Raw genomic sequence first — 20,194 nt, forward strand, 5'->3', positions numbered from 1 at the left:
GACTAGACAGCAAGAGCCCTGAAGATGCATTTTGTTTTAAACTCAAAATGTTGCCTTGAGCCACTTAAGGTTTGCACATCAACTCAATTAAATCGTTACACTCTTTAAATGGTCATAGAGTTAACTTGCTGTGACTCATCTTCAAGAAGACCTTTGCAGGGAGCCACCATCCTGGGAACACCGTTCTTGCTGTTAGGTGCTGGCGAGTCCGTTCCTATTTATAGTGGCCCTGTCTCTAGAGCAGTGGTTCTCAACCTTCCTACTGCCGCGACCCTTTAATGCAGTTCCGCATGTTGTGGTGACCCCCAACCATAAAATTATTTTCGTTGCTACTTCATCAATGTCATGTTGCTACTGTGATGAATCAAGCGACCCCTGCGAAAGGGTCATTTGACACCCCCCCCAAAGGGTCGCGATCCACAGGTTGAGAACTGCTGCTGTAGACAGTCAGACAAAATACTGCTCAGGCCTCCATCCTTCTCACAATCGTTGATATGCTTGAATCCATAGTTGCAGCCACTGTACCAATGCATTGCCTTGAGTTGTCCTCTACTTTACCAAGCATGAGCTCTCTCTCCAGGTGGTGTCCTTTCCGGATAAGATCTCCTGAAGACCTGACACAAAGTTTGGATGTCCTTGCCTTGAAAGAGCAGAGCTATCTGTCCTGCTAAACAAGATTTCATGTTTCTGGTATGTATATTCAAAACGCATCACCAACACCCTAATGCAAAGACATCAATTCTTTGGTCTTCCTTACTCTCGAGCCAGCTTTCACCTGACAATGCCAACCCAAACCAAACTCACTGCCATTGAGTAGAGCCCGATCCCCAGCAAGCCTGCAGGACAGGTTAGAATTGCCCCCTGTGAGTTTCTAAGACTGTAACTCTTTACGGGAATAGAACGGCCTCTTCCGATGGAGCAGCTGGTGGTTTTGAACAGCTAAACTTACAGTTGGCAGCTAAATGCATATCCATGACATCCCCAGGGCTCCTTAGGACTGACAGTGCTATGGCTTGAGTGAGGTGCACCTTCGGTTTCAAAGTGACATCTTTGCTTTATGATAATTTAAAGGAATCTTTTGCACTATATTTGCCCCACTGCAATATGTTGTTTGATTTCTTGGCTATAGCTTCCATGGGCATTGACTGTGGACCAAAGTAAAACGAAACCCTTGATACCTTCTGTTTTGTCTCCATTGATCATGATGTTGCTCTTTGGTCCAGTTGTGAGGATGTTGGTTTTCCTTGTGCCGAAGTATAATCCACACTGAAGACTTTGGTTTCTCATCTTCATCAGTAAGTGGGGCAAGTCCTCTTCACTTTCAACAAGCAAGATTGTGCCATCTGCATGCAGTGGGTTGTTAATGATTCTTCCACCAATCCTGATGATTTCTTCTCCTTCATATAGTCCAGATAATCGAATTATTTGCTCCACATACAGGTTGAATACATAATATTAAACAGTACAACCGTAATGCACACCGTTTCTTATTTTAATCACACAATATCCCTTTGTTCTATTCAAAGCACTGTGTGGTGGAGGGAAATGAATTACTTATGGCTCTTCTATTCATTTCTCTGTAACTGTCACCAAATGACTAGGTGGGGCCCTGAAAATAAAGTGTGTAGGACTCTATCTCTGGCATTAGTCAGTTTTGCCAATCCCCTATGCATAAGGAAACCATCAAAGAACCAGGAAAAGAGATTCCCATGACTGCCAAGAGAGAAGCGCCACCCGTGGAGCGTGTTCAAGATCCTTGCCTGAAGTAGTGGAGGCAGCAGAGATACCAGGGGCCGCACACTAAGACCATGAGATAAAGCAGAGGAGCAATGCTGGGACTATGCGCCAGCGAGGCAGAGGACAGGTGGGCTTCCTGGTTCATGCAGGTAGAGGCCAAGGAATTGCCTGACTTGAAAGGCTGAGGACCAGAAAGAGAGACTTGGCTTCTGGCTGAGAAGAGGTGCTGCTGTGGACCAAAGACTGTATTCTTAATGTTTTCTACCCCTGTTAATGGTCCTAATAACCACCACCACCTAATTGTCAGTATTGCTGTGAATGTTGTGTGGCAAACCCAGCAAAATCTAATGACCTGGGAGGAACAGTAGGTATCAGAACAGAGTAAAAGACGGATGAACGATAGAGACATATCAGACCTCTGTCTTGTGACACTCAGCCTTGGGCTGGTGTGAAGTCAGATGCCCACTTCCTATTGAAGCCAGCGGTCAGACGTGGCCACCAAGCCATTTCTTCACACTGCCTCATGGTCTATGTACAGGTTCCCCATGAGTACAATTAAGTATTCTGGAATTATCATTGTTTTCAATATTGCCCATGATTTCTTATGATCCATATGGTTAAATACCTTTGTATATTTAAGTTAAACACAATAAATATCTTTCTGGTATTCTCTGCTTTCAGCCAAGATCCAGCTACCATCAGCATTGATATCCCCTGTTTCAAATCCTCTTATAAATCTGGCTTGAATTACTGGCAGTTCTTTGCCAATGAGTTGCTGCAACCATTTAGGAAATTATCTTCAGTAATGTTTTACTTGTGTGTGATATTAACTATAGTTCAATAATTATGCATCCCATTGGGTCACTCTTTTCTGGAATGGGCACGAATATGGATCTCTTCCAGTTGGTTGGCCAGGTTGTTGTCTTTTATATTTCTTGATATGGGCAAATGAATGCCTCCAATATTTCATTTGTTTTTATTGTCTGTGTGGAATATTTCAATGATAATCTGTCAGTTCCTGGACTCCTGTTTCCCACCAATGCCTTCAGTGCAGTTTGAACTACTTCCCTCCGTACAAATGGTTCTTGATCATATGCTGCCCCTTGGAAAAGGTGATCAATTCTTTGGGGTACAGTGACAATGTATATCCCTTCCACCTTTTGATGCCTCTTACATCACTCAGCATGTTGCCCATGTTGTTGTTGTTGCTGTTGTTCAGTTCTATCGAGTCAGTTCTGGCTCAGAGTGACCCTGTGCAAAACGGAATGAAGCACTGCCTGGTTCTTCATCCCAGTGGTTATTCTGCTTAAACCCATTGTTGCTGCTACTGGGCCGATGTATGTCACCTCTCTCTTACTGTCCTTCTACTTTACCAAGTGTGTTGTCATTTTCCAGGAACTGGTCTCTCCTGATAACATGTCCAAAGTAGGAGAAACCAAGTTTCAATATCCTTGTTTCTAAGGATCATTCTGGTTGTACTTCTTCCAAGACAGACATCTGTTATTCCTCAGTTCAGGGCACTTTTGCTACTCTTTGCCAAGCAGAATTTTTTTCTCGACTCCTTTCAGCCTTCGAAATGCTGAAGGTACTCTTCCCTCCTGGCTTTCTAACTCCAGGTCTTGGCACATTTCATTATATGACTTGTCTTCTCAAGCTTCCCTTTGAACTCCTCTCTTCAGCGCTTTGACGTCATCATTTCATTCATTCCCTTTAGCTACTCGACATTCAAGAGTATGTTTCAGAATAACTTTTTTCTTTCTTCATGCATTTGGTCTAGATGTCATTCCACAATCCATCTGGTCTTCAGCCATTACTGTGCTATGCATGACACCTATCCTTGAGATGGTCTCTTAATTCAAGGTCATACGTCGGCTCTCATGGACTTGTTTGGATTTTCTTCAGCTTCAATGGAACTTACATATGAGCAATTGATGGTCTGTTCTGCAGTTGGCCCCTGGCCATGTGTCGAGTGATGGCATTTTGCTTTCCCACGGTCTCTTCCTACAGATATAGCTGATTTGATTCCTGTGTATTCCATCTGGAAAAATTCAGGCTCATAGTTGCCAGTTATATTGTTGGAAAAAAGATACTTTCAATGAATAAATTGGTGGCCTTGCAAAATTCTACCATGCAACCTCCTCAGACATTTCTATCACCAAGGCCCTATTTTCTCTGAACATTGGCCAAAGAAAATGTTGCCCCCCATCCTTCAATTCTCTGGGCTGAACTCACAGAAGGCCATTTGCTAGCAGTCGGAGCACACACATCAAATCAGCAAAGTGGCCCAGGGAGAAAGCATTCTGGGTCCAGTGTATTCTTTGAGAATTGTTTGCCTTGCATTATTTGCATAGGTGGCTATCTTTGTCATCCAACCTGTTTTGCTTGCTTCTTAGAATCATTTCATCACCAATGGCAAATATTACAAAGCACTGTATGTGGGTGGAATACTGTCCTGGGAGCTGGTGCTAACAAGAGAAGGGCGCCAGAGTCTCAGTGTTCAGGAAACACTGTAGTTGAGGAGAGAATCAATGTAGGGCCAAACATATAAATAGTCACAGAAGTGTGGTGGTGGAGCCAGACTTGGGTCTCCATGGAATTCAGATGTTCCTGGGCATGACTGGCAGACCGGTTGGTTGGACCCATCAGAAGCCTTTTTGCATGAGTATTGAAGAGCTGCCCTAATAAAAACCAAATCAAAACAACCACCAAACACACACACACACACACACACACACAAACCCTCCTTCCCTAACAGGATTAAAAAGTGCCAGGAATACCTGCCTTCGCTAGTTACACAGCATAAAGGAATTATGGTCTGATGAATCATAGCCAGCAGCTCTACTGTCTCTAACTCAGCTCTGCAGAAACATCGCTTGGAGTCTATGAACAAAGCAGACTGTAAGAAAACCTTCAAGCACCATGGAACCTAGAGAAAGAACATCCCTTGAGTCCCTCCTAATAAAGAATTGTGAACGTTACTGCTGGTCTCCAAATATTGCCTGGCCTCCGTTTTCTGCGCCTGTAAGTAGGATGGCACTTCTGGGTGCCCTTGTGCTTGGGTGGGCTCAGTTCTAGCATGCAGATGGACATATGGAAGTGGATACAAAGCGGGGAGATGGATGGATCACATGTCACATGTCACCAGAGAGCCTCCACGCTAAAGGAGTACTGAATAACCCAATGGAAAACAATGACTTGGTTGGTGGCTATCAGCAACCTTTGTCATCAGCCACTTTGGATTTGTGATGACAGAAGCAATAGAGCTGCCATGGCAGCAGAGGTAGAAGTCACACTTAGGTCTCACGGAAATCTAGTCACTGTCATCTCTGGAGGTCCAATGTGTCCGGAACACAGAGCCTCTCTTATGGTACTATTCCTCGAGGTGGCAAGTTGCCTAGTTAGGGTTTCTTTCATCCTGCAAAATCCAGCAATTCATTCTCACGGGAATAGACAGGGATGAGATAGGAGTTTGCCTTTTCTGCCTGCAGTGCTCCAAACAGAAACACTGTTCAGGAGCTTTCTAAATGCCTGATCCACAGAGAGAGAATTCTACATCAAATGCACTCTGACAAGTGGGCCCACTTTTACAGCACAGGAGATGGAGCAGTGGGCCCCCGATCCTGGGATCCACTGATTGTATCACATTTGCAGCATCCAGAATATAGTTGGCCACTGTAGGGCAATGGAATTGTTTGTTCCAGGTACAGTTGATACGCCAGTTCAGGAGCAAGGACGGTCATCCTCCAGGATTCCCTTCTACATGGCACTGTGTCCCCAGTGGAAGAACATGTGCGATTGTGGACCAAGAGATGGAAGCAGGAAGGGGCCAACTTGCCACTCTTCTCAGTGATCTAGTGGGAAACGCTATGCCAGTGCCTCCCATCTCTGCAACTCTCTCTGGGCTCTGCCTCCCAAATCTCCCTTAAGGGGTCACAACAAGCTACAATCTAGACACATGGCACTCCTAGGTCTTGGTCCAACAGGCAAATAGAGGCATCATCATCTTTCATGGGTAAATGACCCTGATGCACAGGAGGAGGTAGGAGTGCTATTACAAAATGGGGGCAGAGAAGAGTACATGATCTACTTGTACAGTAACAGTGTACACATAGTAACAGATGATCTCCTTAGGCGCCACATGGCAGGTTCTCCCTTGCCCAATTGTGATTGTTGGGGGCACAGGGCCATACAGAGGGCTCTGATTTGGTGTGCATACTGAATCCTGGAAGATGATCCGGTATGTGATACAACCAGTGGATCTGATGGTCTCCCTAACCTTCTGGGTTGTACACTGGGTCCCCTGGTCCAATGCTATGCTATGTAATAACATTCTATCACTATGGGAAAGACACTGTGTAAGCCCTGGGATAGTGGTACTGGCTGAAGTGATTCTGGTTTCCAATGGCTGAGTTTTCACAGACCTATTATCAGGCCTTTCTTCCTAAAGATGATCTTTGGGAAAGATCACCTCAAGATGACCTTTCAGTTAGCTGCTGAGCATATTAACCATTTCTACCACCCAGGGACTCCTCGTCTGTAGTAGATAAGGATTCTATTTTATTTTTTAATCATTTTATTAGGGGCTCATATACCTCTTTTCACAATCTATACATATATCATTAAGGATTTTAAATTTTCTTTGAGCCAGCGACTCTTTGGGCAGTGTAATAAAATCTTGCAAGAAAAATGTTTTTAAGTGTATAAAATAAAATCCAAAGGATTAGAAAGAAATCCAGTTCTTGGGAAATGACATTATAGCAATTTTCATGTTTGCAGGCTAATTAGGATCAATGTGGTCATTCAACAAATTTGTGACATATTAATGTGCATGCTTCCTTATTAACTCGTTGAATAACAAAATCTGGTGACAAGTATAATTGGTACCCTCCTTCTGAATACATGATGAATTTGAAGGATGCTACAGATGACAAAGTCACAGGTAATATCATTGCCTACATTCACAATGGAAGGAAAACTTGCACTTCAGTGAAAGGTTAGTAAACAAGAAAGAAGGATTTTTCCCCACCCACATTCATGGACTCTTTACATCTCATCCACGGACCAGTTAAGAACCCCTGAGCCCCACGTTCAGAAAATCTGGAGCTTTAGCCTCCTTGGGTGGCATGGTCAGGATGATGAAGGGTTGACGACCATGAGCCTCCACGGCAGATGAAGGAAATTGGCGCTCCAAGTATTGCAGCATGAACATTGAAAAGTTCACACTGACAATGTACCAGGCACCCTGCTACGTGATGAACTCAGCAGGCACGATCTCTGCCTAGTGGAGTTTATGGGGAAGCAGGGCAGAGAGTCAATCGGCAAGTAAACAGAGTTGGACTGACAATTCAGAACGAGGCCCAAGTGGCTCCTTGAGCCGGAATCCATAGGGTAGATCCATTGCTGGCTGAGTTAGATAGGTAATTGCCAAGCATTTCTCCTGAGCAGGTCCGACTTTCCAATGGGCCCACTTCCTGGAGTAGCCCTGTCAGTCTTCAAGCCCGGTCTTCAGTGTGGTGCCTGGTTCTCTTAGATTTCATGCTGTGCAATGAAAATCCCTACAACTCTTTGCCACTTGGTGTTCTCCTCAAAACGTTATACAACCTCCGGAGCTCACTCTTCAGTGGTGTGCCTTAAAATGTTGTCTCCAGCAACATATTATGCCTCCATCCCGGGCATCCAAATTCAACAAAGATATTTCAGTAGCCTGCGAACATAGAACTTGATGTATCGTCCCACCCCCCAACCCCCCGCTACAATATCTTTTTTGAGCACCTTCTGGATAACAAGCATGACTCTGGGAATAAGGGACACAGAAATGAATGCGACACAACCTTATTCTGAAACGAATAGTGGGCTAGCAGACCGAGAATGTGTCTGTGTCCCAGATGCTAGAGAACATGTCAGTGTGGCTTGCTGTAAGGGCTCAAAAGCAGAAGCGGGCACTCTAACAGGTCTGAGGGTAGGATGGCACAAAAGCCTTCCTGGAGAAGTCCATCTCTGGGCTCATCGTGGAAGAGGTAAGTGTCATGGTGCTTGGTGTTCAAGGGAGGAAGGGACTTAGCTGCGGATCTCCCAGGCCTCACAGCTCCTCGTTGCACAGGAGGCTTCCGCAATCCGTGGAAAAGCCTCCGTTCACAACGAGAAGCCCTAATTAAGGAACGACCATCAGCCAATATGTGACCAAAAATATACTCAGATAGAGGGGGGAATAAAATGAGGAATAATTAAAGTGCATCCGAGTAAGAAAGAAGTGTATATGAGCGATGGAAGGAAATGAAGTCATTATTTCTATGTTCAGAATATAAGGGGGCAAATATTCTTTCAGATTTTCAAATTATCGCGAGAGAATAAAGTCATGCTTTTTAAAAATATATACATCTCCTTATACTGGGTGGGTTGAACATTGAGCTGCTAACCACGAGGTTGGCAGTTCAAACCCACCAGCTATCCTGCAGGAGAAAGATGAAGCTCTCTGCTCCTATAAAGATTTACAGCTCAGAAACCCCCAGGAGCAGTACTACTCTGTCCTATAGGGTTGCCATGAGTTGGGATCACCTCAATGGCAGTGGGGATATACTGGGTGGGGAGTTACTAGGTAGTATCACAGTGAATATGCTAATTAAAAAGCTGGCAGTTTAAATCCACCCAGAGGCATCTGGCAAAAAAGGCCTGGCAGTTTACTTCCCCTGAATGTACACTGGTACAGATAGGAACTGGAAACATAGGGAATCCAGGACAGATGATCCCTTCAGGACCAGTGGTGAGAGTGACTATACCATCAGGGTGGAGGGAGGTGGGGTAGAAAGCGGAAACAGATTACAGGGATCTACATATAACCTTCTCCCAGGGGGACAAACAACAGAAAAGTGGGTGAAGGGAGACACTGGACAGTGTAAGACATGACAAAATAATAATGTATACATTATCAAGGGTTCATGAGGGAAGGAAGAGGGGGAAGCGAGGGGGAGAAATGAGGCGCTGATGCAATGGGCTTAAGTGGAGAGCAAATGTTTTGAGAATGATGAGGGCAAGGAATGTACAAGTGTGCTTGACATGCAATGGATGGATGAATGGATTGTGATCAGAGTTGTATGAGCCCCCAATACAGTGATTTTGAAAAAGAAAACTCTATGGAGCACAGTTCGGCTCCGACACACATGGAATGACCATGATTTGGAGTTGATGCCATAACAATTGGTTTGCTTTGGTTTTTAGGTGTCCTTGGCTATGTGGTCCAAAGTAGAATCACTTAAAAAAACCTCTGTAATGAGCAGCTCCTTGTATGTACCCCAAACAATTAAATCGGAATCTTAAGGGGCAGGGCACCAGGAGTGTTTTTGTTTTGTTTTGTTTTAGTCCCCCAAGGTGTAAACACAGCTGGGACCCAGTGTCCTGTAGACCAGCAGTCAGCACATTTTAGCGGCCAAGGGGTAGAGAGGACAGGCATACCTTATTGTGCTTTTGACTTCTCAGATGTGGTGGGAGCCCTGCAGCGAAGCGGATTACATGTTGGGCTGCTAACCATAAGGGTGGCAGTTTGAAACCACCAGTCACTCTGCAGGTCGGAAAGATAAGGCTTTCTACCCCTCTACAGATTTCTTATCTCAGAAACCCACAGGGAGAGTTCCACCCTATCCTGTAGGGTTGCTATGAGTTGGAATTGACTCAATGGCAGTGAGATCTTGATCTTCTTGATCTGGCCAGGGGCCCTGGTAGCAGCATGGGTTCCATGTTGGGCTGGAAACCACAAAGTCAGCAGTTCAAAACCACCAGCCGCTCAGTGGGCAAAAGGTGAAGCTTTCTACTCCCGTGAAGAGTCACAGTCTCAGAAATCCACAGGGGCAGGTCGAACTTGTCCTAGGTGTGATTCACTATGCGTCAGAATGGGTTCCCTGGCAGCGAGTTTGGCTTTGGGGAGTTCTCAGGTTTTGTGCTTTTTACAAACCGGAGGTCTGTGGCAACCCGGTGTCCGGCAAGTCTATTGGGACCACTCCTTCCTGAAAGAAATTGCTCACCATATTGCGAACCATCTCATAATGCTATTGCACAATTCATAGCTGACGGCCAGTTTGTCAACCTAATTCTCCTATGTCCCAAGAAACTAAAGAATCCTCTCTCTTTATTTTGATGGTCACTGTATCGTGGTGGTCTGGAGCCAACCCTGCGATAGCTCAGAGGCTGACCCGAATGCCTTTGGCTTTGCAGACCCCCATCATTGCTCTCACCAGTACTCAGTCCTGCTGGTGTAGCAAGAAAGCAGCCAGAGACAAGGCACAAATGACTGGGTGTGGCTGGGTGCCAATAAAGCTTTAGTCCTGGCCACTGAAATCCAAATTTCCTGTACTTTGTTATGAGTGTAAAGGAGCCCTGGTGACATAGTGGGTTACGCCTCGGGCTTCACACCCCCAGGGCAGTAGTTCAAAACCACTAGCCACTCGTGGGGAGAAAGATGAGCCTTTCTGTTCCCATGAAAACTCACACGGGCAGTTCTGCTCTGAACTATGGAGGAGTGAGAATCAGCTCAGTGGTAATGAGTCTGGTTGTTGTTGCTGTTTTATGTGTCACGAAATGCTTGTCTTTGGATTCTTTTTTAACCATTGACAAATATGCAAACCATTCTTAGCTTTGCTCGTGGCACAAAAGCAGGCAGCAGGCTGATACCGGCCACAAGCTGCAGTTGGCTCGTGGCTTCTATAGATGCCATGAGGGAGACAACCAAGAATAGCAATATGGAACACTTCCCCGGGCCCCTGGTGAACGGTTAACTTGAAGCTAAGGCACCTTCCCGAAGGACCAGCCCGTCTCGCTTGGTCCTGAATTTTCTCCCTGGAAATGCAAGCGTTAATATTACACACGCATTGCTAAAATTATATCTCAGTGCACTTTGAAAACAAACAGGTAAGGTGGAGAAGATACACAAGGAGGGGGTGTGTGGGTGTTAAAATAAGGTTCTATAACCTTCTGCAATATCCACTTTTAAATCGCCAACAACGCAACCCGCCAACGCAACCCACTGAACAATTTCATCAAACTGCCAGTAACAATTGGATGGGGCTGGAAAGCGATGACTTGCCAAATGTCGCCTGAGCCAGCAGGGGCTGGAAACAGCCTTGCTGACAAGGCTCCAGCTTGGTGAGTGCATACACAGCTATCAGCAACCTGTTCTCCACCAAGTAATGACCTTCTCCTGGGGAGATGGAACAGTATTAAACAAAAGTGCACAAAGCTAACACGGGGTAGCGGTAGGGAAAGCAGGGACAGGGTTGGAGACAAGGCAAGGCAAATCCAGAAGAAAGGGTGGCACAGGAAAGAAATTCCTGCAGAAGAGAGAACGCAGATGGGCATGGGGAGCGCCACCTCAAATTCCATCTGGGCAAGCCGTCGGGGAGATGGGAAAGCAAGCTAACGGGCTGGCAGGTGAACAAGCCTGGCTTTTAATGGCTTAATAATAGGGACGCTTTGGTGCCCAATGAGGTTAATGTATGAGTTACATAAGCCAGCAGGGGGTCTTGCGGAGGCCTGGCTGCACAGATGAATTGAAGGACATTTAATGCAGGATAATGGCAGAAAGATAGGGCTGCGGCCCAATCCACTTCCCTTCATTCGGAAAGGATGAGCTGGCCGAATTTAATAGCGTGGCGCTGCCATTTGAGAGGAGCAGCGATATTGATTGAAATAAAGTCTTCTCTTTAATGTGGGAACCGAGCGAGGGAAGGAAGCAAGAAAGGAAGGAAATGAGCGAGGGAGGGAGGGAAGTTAACAAATGAATTTAATGAGAGACCCTGTGGCTGAGATTTCATGGGTTAGGGAACTATTATCCGCCCTCCCTTGGAAAAGACCTTCTGCTTACAGTTGGGCTGTAACTTTCTGGCACAAACAAGTCACCTATGGAGCCCTGGTGCACAGTGGGTCTTGATTCCATACTGCTGTCATGGGGTCCACTTGCATTTCTACGGAAAACCACTTGCTGCAGGCTCTGATGGCCTGGTGAGCACGCTTGAGGAAATACTGCTCTCTGGCCTGCCTACTGGTAGGCACACGTGGCTAGGTGGCCAATCCGCATTACAATGCGCTATAAAAGTAAAATTCCCATTGGGTTTTAAAGGCAGTTAAGATAGATAGATAGATAGATAGATAGATAGATAGATAGATAGATAGATAGATGAGAGAGAGAGAGAGAGAGAGAGAGAGAGAGAGAGAGAGAGAGAGAGAGAAAGTCAACGATCTCTTTAATAGTTTTTATATTGATTATAGGAGTCTCTGGTGGTGCATATGGTTGATGGACTTGGCTATTGTTTATTTTTTCAACAGGTTTGCTAGGTGCCCTAGACTAGGTTTAGACCCATAGCAACCATATGCACAACAGAAGGCAACCCTGCCCAGTCTATACCATCCTCACAATTGCTCCTCTTCCTGAACGCATTGTTGTAGCCACTGTGTCAATCCATCTCGTCAAAGGCCTTCCTCTTGTTTGCTGCATGTTAATTTTTTACCAAGCATGGTGTGCTTCTCCAAGGACTGGTTTCTCTTGACAACATGTGTCCAAAGTATGAAAAAATAAATCTTGCCATCCTTGCCTCTAAGGAACACTCTGGTCCTCCAAGAGAGATTGATTTGTACTCTTCGCAGACCAGTGTACTTTTAATGTACGTTGCCAGCACCACAATTCAAATGGATCAATTCTTCCTCATTCTGCCTTATTCAACATCCGACTTTCACATGCAAAAGAGGTGATTGAAAATACCACCTTGGTTCTCAAAGTAACACCCTTGCTTTTCAATACAAGGTCTTGTACAACAGATTTACATAGTACAATGCATCTTTTAATCTCTCGATTTCTGCTTCCATGAGCATTGATTGTGGATCCAAGCAAAATTAAATCCTTGACAACTTCAACCTTGTCTCCATGTCTCACGGTGTTACCTATCGGTCCCGTTGTGAGGATTTTGATCTTCTTCACATTGAGTCATTTTCCATACTGAAGGCTGCAATCCTTGATCTAAATCAGCAAGTGCTTCAGGACCTCCTCACTGTCAGCGAGCAAGGTCTTGTGTCTTCTGTGTATTACAGGTTTTTAATAAGCCTTCCCCAATCCTGATGTCAGTTTTCTTCATATACTTCAGCTTCTCTGATGATTTGGTCAACATACAGATTGAAGAAGTACGGTGAGAGGACACAACCTTGACGCACAGGCACACCTTTTCTGATCGTAAACCATGCAGTATTCCCGTGTTCTGTTCGCACAACTGCCTCTTGATCCAGGTACACTTCTGCACAAGCACAACGAAGTCTTGTGAAATTGCCATTCTTCTCATGGCAATCCATTATTTGTTTTGATCCAGAGTCTAATGCCTTGGCATAGTCAATAAAACCCAAGTAAACATCTTTCTGGTGTTCTCTGCTTTGAGCCAAGCTCCAGCTGACACCAGCAAGGATACCTATTGTCCATCTTCTGAATCCAGCCAGAACTCCTGGCAGCTCCCAGTCAATGTAATGCTGCAACAGTTGTTGAACGACCTTCAGTATCATTTAACTTACATGTGATGTCAGCAATATTGTTCTATAGTTTGAGCATTTTGTCGGGTCACCTTTCTTTGGAATGGGCACCTATATGGGTCTCTTCCAATCAGTTGGCCAAGGAGCGCTCTTCCAAATTTCCTGGCATAAATGAGTAAGTGCTTCCAGTGTTTCACCCATTGGTTGACACATTTCAGTTGGCATTCCATCAATTCTTGGAGTCATATTTTGGCTAATACCTTCAGTGTAGCTTGAATGTTTTCCTTCAGTACCAATGGTTCTTGCTCATGTGCTACCTCCTGAAATAGTGAAAAGTCAACTAGTTCTTTTTGGTACAGTGACTCTGTATTCTTTCTATCTTCTCATTCAATATTTTGCCCCTAGAATCTTTCAATATCTCAACTCAAGGCTTGATTTTTCCCCTTGAGTTGTTTCAGTTTAAGATATGCTGAGTATGTTATTCATTTTTTGGTTTTATTTTCTAACTCTATGTCTTTACACATTTCATTATGTTTCAATTTGTCCTGTCCAGCTGCCTTTTGAAATGTTCTGTTCAGCTCTTTGATTTCATCATTTTTCCTTTGCTTTAGCTACTCTAAGGTTAGTAGCAGGTTTCAGAGTCTCTTCTGAGATCCACTTTGATTTTTTCTTTTTTTCTGGGTCTTTTAATGACCTTTTGCTTTATGAATGATAGCCTTAATGTCTTCTCCCAGCTCATCAGGTCTTCTTTTATTCGTGAAGTGGTTCTGAACCTTCCTAATGCCATGACTCTTGAATACAGTTCCTCATGTTGTGGTGACCCCCCCAAGCATAAAATTATTTTCATTGCTACTTCATAACTGCACTTTTGCTACTCTTATGAATTGGGCGACCCCTGTGAAAGGGTCTTTCGACCTCCAAAGGGGTCACAACCCCCAGGTAGAGAACTGCTATATTAGTGTGTAATCTGTTCTTGAGATGTTCTCCAAATTCAGGTGTGATAGAGTCAGGTCATATTTTGGCTCTCATTTTAATTGTTTTAATTTTCTTTGGCTTCATCCTGAACTTGCATATAAGCATTTGAGGGTCATTTTTATTGGCATATAATTCACATATCACACAATTCAACATTTCAATCATAATAAAGAGATAGTGTCTGGGGTCTTAAAGGCTTGAAGATAAACAAGTGGCCATCTAGCTCAGAAGCAAAAAAGTCCACATGGACGAAGCACACCAGCCAGTGCGATCACGAGGTGTCAAAGGGACCAGGTATAAGGCATCATGCAAAAAAAAAAAAAGAATATGTGTGTGTATGTGTATATATATATATATGTATATATATACCACATTGAATGAAGGGGGAAGTGCAGAGTGGAGACCCAAGGCCCAAGAGTCGGCCACTGGAGATCCCCTCATAGAGGGGCTTAGGAGAGGAGATGGGTCAGTCAGGGTGCAAGGTAGTACCGACGAAGAGCACAGCTTTCCCCCAGATCCTGGATGCTTCCTCCCCCCAACTACCATGATCCGAATTCTACCTTGCAGGGCTGGATAGAGCAGAGGTTGTACACTGGTACATATGAGGGCTGGAGGCACAGGGAATCCAGGGTGGACGATACCTTTAGGACCAAGGGTGTGAGGGGCGATGCGGGGAGAGCGTAGGGTGACTGGGTTGGAAAGGGGGAACTGATTACAGGGATCCACTTGTGACCTCCTCCCTGGGAGAGGGACGACAGAGAAGGGGGGGAAGGGAGACTCCGGATAGAGCAAGATATGACAAAATAACGATGTATAAATTACAAAGGGCACATGAGGGAGGGGGGAGCGGGGAGGGAGGGGGAAAAAAAGAGGACCTGATGCAAAGGGCTTAAGTGGAGAGCAAATGCTTTGAGAATGATTAGGGCGGGGAATGTATGGATGTGCTTTATACAATTGATGTATGTATATGTATGGATTGTGATAAGAGTTGTATGAGTCCCTAATAAAATGTAAAAAAAGAAAAGGGAAAAGAAAGAAAGAAAAGAAAATGATTAGGGCAAAGAATGTACAGATGTGCTTTATACAATTGATGTATGTATATGTATGGACTGTGATAAGAGTTGTATGAGCCCCTAATAAAACGTTTAAAAAATAAAAATAAAGAGTTGTACAGTCATCACCACAATCTATTTTGAAATATTTTCTTCTTTATTGTACTCATTTTTATTAGCTCCCCATATTTCCCCAACCTCCCCCACCATTAAATCAATTACTGTTTCTGCAGATTTACCTATCATGGATTTCATAGACAGAATAATACACACACACAAACAATACCAAAATAAAAAAGAAAACCCTCAACAAAAAACAGAGAGTATTGAAAATACTCTACAGTGTCAATGTTCTTCTACTATTTTTTTTAACTTAAAGATAAGATGAAAGGAAAGCTTCAGGTGTGTCCTTTAAAAAAAAAAAGAATTCCTATTGGAAAATACATCCATGAACCCTTGAGTATGAAACTGTCAAAACATACTGATCAGAAGTTGATGTAAACACTTTTGTAACATCGTGAGACTTAATTGGCTACTGTGCCAATTCTTTGGCTCTGTTGCTCCCACACAGTTTGGGCTTGAGTATGAACTTGAAAGCTGGAGGACTGAACTCATCCAATGTGCTACAGAAGAAATGTCTAACAATCTACTTCCAAGAAGATGACAACCAAGAAACCCTATGGTGCCTTTCTACTCTGGAATGCAAGTGGTACCAGGAGTCAGAACTGGCCCGATAGCAGTGGCTTTGGCTTTTGGGTTTGGAAGGTAGGAGAAATGGGCAAGCGCAGGGAGAAAAAAAATGTTTAAAGGAGAAGAATCAAGCCAGAGCAAGGATGCTGACAAGCCCTGGGAGGTCCTAGAAATCTATGATGAGTAGCTCAAGAAGAAGAATGTGACTGGAGAGCGTGGGGGGAGAAACCAAATATTCTACTCACGGGCTCCTTCTGAAGATGAGCTTTCTTCTGTCCCACCTGCAGCATTTGTTCAGTTCCCTGTGAGACTAGAGGTTGCCAATTCTTTCATCGCAGTGAATCAACTACACACACACACACACACACACACACACACACACACACACACACACCAAACTCCCCGCCATTCAGTAGAACTGCTCCACAGGGTTTCTGAGGCTATCTGTCTTCGTGGGAGCAGAATGCCTCATCTTTCTCCCATGGAGTGGCTCGGGGTTTGAACCGAAGACCTTAAAAATTAGCAGCATGATGTTTAACCCACATCAATAACAGGATGGCTCTTGAGTCAACTAGGAGACTGCATTTTTAAGAAGCAGTAGGAGTCCTGCAAGAGGATGGGGGTGGCTACATCCCACAGTGTTTTGTATTCAGGACTCCAATGGGCAGACTTCAAGCAGAAAGCCTCAGAAAATAACCCAGAATCAGCATAAGGACTCAAAAATGAGAACAGTCTTGTTCACAGCTGTGAGAAGATCCTCTAAAATCCAACAGCCATATGTGTAGGGGATGGAGGATTCGAGATATTTGTATTTTGTCCCATAACAATTTGTTAATTTTAGCAAGTCTATTTTCTTCATATTCAGACTACTTATAACACAAAGACAATGTATTTCCTAAGCATTATGTCAATTTAACCAGGCAATGGCCTTTTACCATTTCAAATATCCTTATCATTTATGTATAACATATCATTGTTAAGTGCCATCAAGCCGGTTCAAACTCATAGTGACTATGTACAACAGAAGGAAACATTACCTGGCCCTGTGCCATTCTCACAATTGTGATTATGTTTCCATCTATCTCGTGGAATGTCTTCCTCTTGTTCATTCCCCTGTTAATTTACCAAGCATGGTATCCTTCTCCAAGGACTCATCTCTCCTGATAACGTCCGCAGTACATGAGATGAAGTCTCACTATCCTTGCCTCCAAGAAGCGTTCAGGCTGGACTTCTTCCAAGACAGATTTGCTACTGTTGTTCTTTTGGCAGTCCATGAGACTTTCAATATTCTTCACAAGCGCCATCAGAATTCAAACACATTGCATCTTCTTCGGTTTTCCTTATTCAATGCACAACTTTCATATGCATCTAGGTAATTGAAAATACCATGTCTTGGGTCCGATGCACCTGTGTCCTCAAAGTACCACCCTTGCCTTTTAACACTCTAAAGAAGTCTTGTGCAGAAAATATAGCCAATGCAACTCATTTGATCTCTTGATTGTTGCTTGCATTAATTGTGGATCCAAGCAAGATGAAATCCCTGACAACTTCAATATGCTCTCCCTTTACCATGATGTTACCAACTGGTCCAGTTGTGAGGATTTGGGTTTTCTTTACATTCCTTTGCAATCCATACTGACGGCTGAAGTCCTTGACCCTCATTAGCAAATATTTCAAGTCCTCCTCGCTTTCAGGAAGCACGATTGTGTCACCTGCATATCACAAGTTGTTAATAAGCTTCCCTCCAACCCTGATACTAAATTCTTCTTCTTATGATCCAGATTCTCTGAGGCTTCGCTCAGCATACAACTTGAACAAGTATGGTGAGACCATACAACCCTGACATACACCTTTCTTGATTTTAAACTATGCAGTACTCCCTTATTTTGGTCCCACAACTGCCTCTTTATCCAGGTTCCTCGTGAACTTGATGTAGTGTTCTGCGATTCCCGTGTGATTAACATGGCAGAGATGAAAGAAATTAAGACCAAAAGGATAATGGGTTGGCGTTACAACACAGCCACTAGTCTGATGTGAAGCGTCACCTGTCTGGACCCTGGTGTCTTTGATTAAAAGATTGGGCAGGGGAGAAATGGTGCGTTCCCGGCTTTATGGCATGTAAGGTGTCCTCAGAACTCATCTTTTATGATACTAAGAAACATAAATCCACTGACCCTTTTAAACGCCAACACTCACATGTCTTTGGCCTTTGAAGCCAAATTTATCTGCTGTGTGGCAGGCTAGGCGTGCCAGGCAGTTAACGACATTTGCAAACAGCCCCCTTCCAATAATGCTTGCAAATCCGTTTATCAATACCCCCGAGGTCGAACTCTGGTGCTGTTTCCCAGACTTTATGCTGTGCCTTCCCTGTCTCACTTCCCTATCTGTCCCTGAAAAGATGCTACAACCCAGACATTGTGGAGATAGATTTCCCGGAAGAAGCAATGGGGTGGGGGCAAGAGCACCTAGTTCCCTTCCCCAAGCATGAATTGATGAATTGTAAAGATCATGTGGAGAAGGGAAGGCTCCCTGCCATCCAACCATAAGCCAAGACCACCAAGAGGATACCCTTCTTTAGGCATTTGAGCTGCGAAAACTGCATTACTGTCAAGAATTACTGTAAAGGCTGTAAACCTGTTGCACCATCTGATTAAATCTGGTGTCTGGGAGACACGCTCAATTTGATGTACATCCATCAAGGAAGAGATTGAAACAGGCTTCCCCCTCCCCCAAAGATTCAAATAAAGCCTTTGCCTAAGAGCTCACGCCTCCAACTAGATGAAAGAGACTTTCAACTCTGCTGTTGCAAATAGTTTTTATAACTAGCTATGATAGCTGACACCTTCTTCTAAAGGGACCATTTTTTCTACGGAAAAAAAAGAGCAATGGAATAACTTTGATCTCAAAGATGCTCTTGAAGGCTAAACGTGCTTAATGAATTACATCTATCTTACAGGCTAAGGAGTCTCTGATGGTACAGTGGGTTAGGTCAATGGTTTGAACCTACCAGCCATTCCTCAGGAAAAAGACGAGGTTTCTGCTCCCTCAAGGATTTACAGTCCCAGAAACCCAAAGGGGCAGCTCTATACTCTGCCCTATAGGGTTTCTATGAGTCAGCACCAACTCATGGCAGTGAGTTTTGTGTTTGGTTTTGAGGTGAGCCCCATCATGGAGTTACAGACCACTAGAGGCTGAGGCTTTAAACCAGTGGTTCTCAACCTTCCTAATACCGTGACCCTTTCATAATGTTCCTCATGTGGTCGTGACCTCCAACCATAAAATCATTTTCATTGTTACTTCATAACTGCACTTTTCCTACTGTTGTGAATCAGGCAACCCCTATGAAAGGGCGTTCGACCCCCAAAAGTGGTTGCGACCCACTGGTTGAGAACCACTGCTTTGCTTTAAACTCTTAACTAAGATTCATCTCTGTGTTCTGGAAATCCATACGCCAACCTCCAAAATGCCATACAATGGAAGCCTATCTGGGCATGTGCGCTTTCCTGAGGAAGGGGTCCTAAGTGCTCATGAGACTCTCAGAGGGACCCACATTTCACAAAAATGTTAAAACAATGGAGTAGTTCTCCCTCCAACAGAGCAATGGCCCTAAGAAAAGCCATCTAATACTGTCACGGCATCATCGCGTTTCACTTGATTTACACCTCCCTGGAAGAAAAATGAGGTATAAAAAAAATGTTATCCTACTCCAAAGGCCTGGGATCTTCCAATCGAAAAGGCTCAGTAACTCTTTAACTAGAAGCCTCCTGCTTTTGCAGATGAGGAATCAAATACCGGGGAGGTTCAAATGGGCCACTTGGGATCCCTGTGAGAAACAAGAGCCAAGGCTGCCCAGGTGTCCTGGGTCAGCACCAGAGTGTTGCCCCTTGCCTCTGTGATCCTTCGGTGGCAAAAAAAAAAAAAAAATTCACATCTGGTCATAGTTGTTAAATGCTCTATCTTGGTCCCCTTCCCTTGTGTTTGCTCAGGACGGGAAGGACCAATGAGCTTCAAACATACCATTCCTTTCATTGCTATCAGCTTCTGAGCGACGGAAATGAGCCGCAGGCTAGTGTGTTCCAGAGAGTACATCAAGCAAGGACTGCCCCCCCTTGCCCCTCAGCCCCATTCAGCCTCTTCAAGGAAAGTTGTTTCACTGTCTTCCTTTTGCATGTTCTTCCCCTTTGATCAATCTTGAAGGACACCTATGTGTGTTCGCAATGATGGGCCCAGAAAGAGCAAAAGAA

The sequence above is a fragment of the Tenrec ecaudatus genome, chromosome X (assembly GCF_050624435.1).
Source record: "Tenrec ecaudatus isolate mTenEca1 chromosome X, mTenEca1.hap1, whole genome shotgun sequence".
Taxonomy (NCBI): Eukaryota; Metazoa; Chordata; class Mammalia; order Afrosoricida; family Tenrecidae; genus Tenrec; species Tenrec ecaudatus.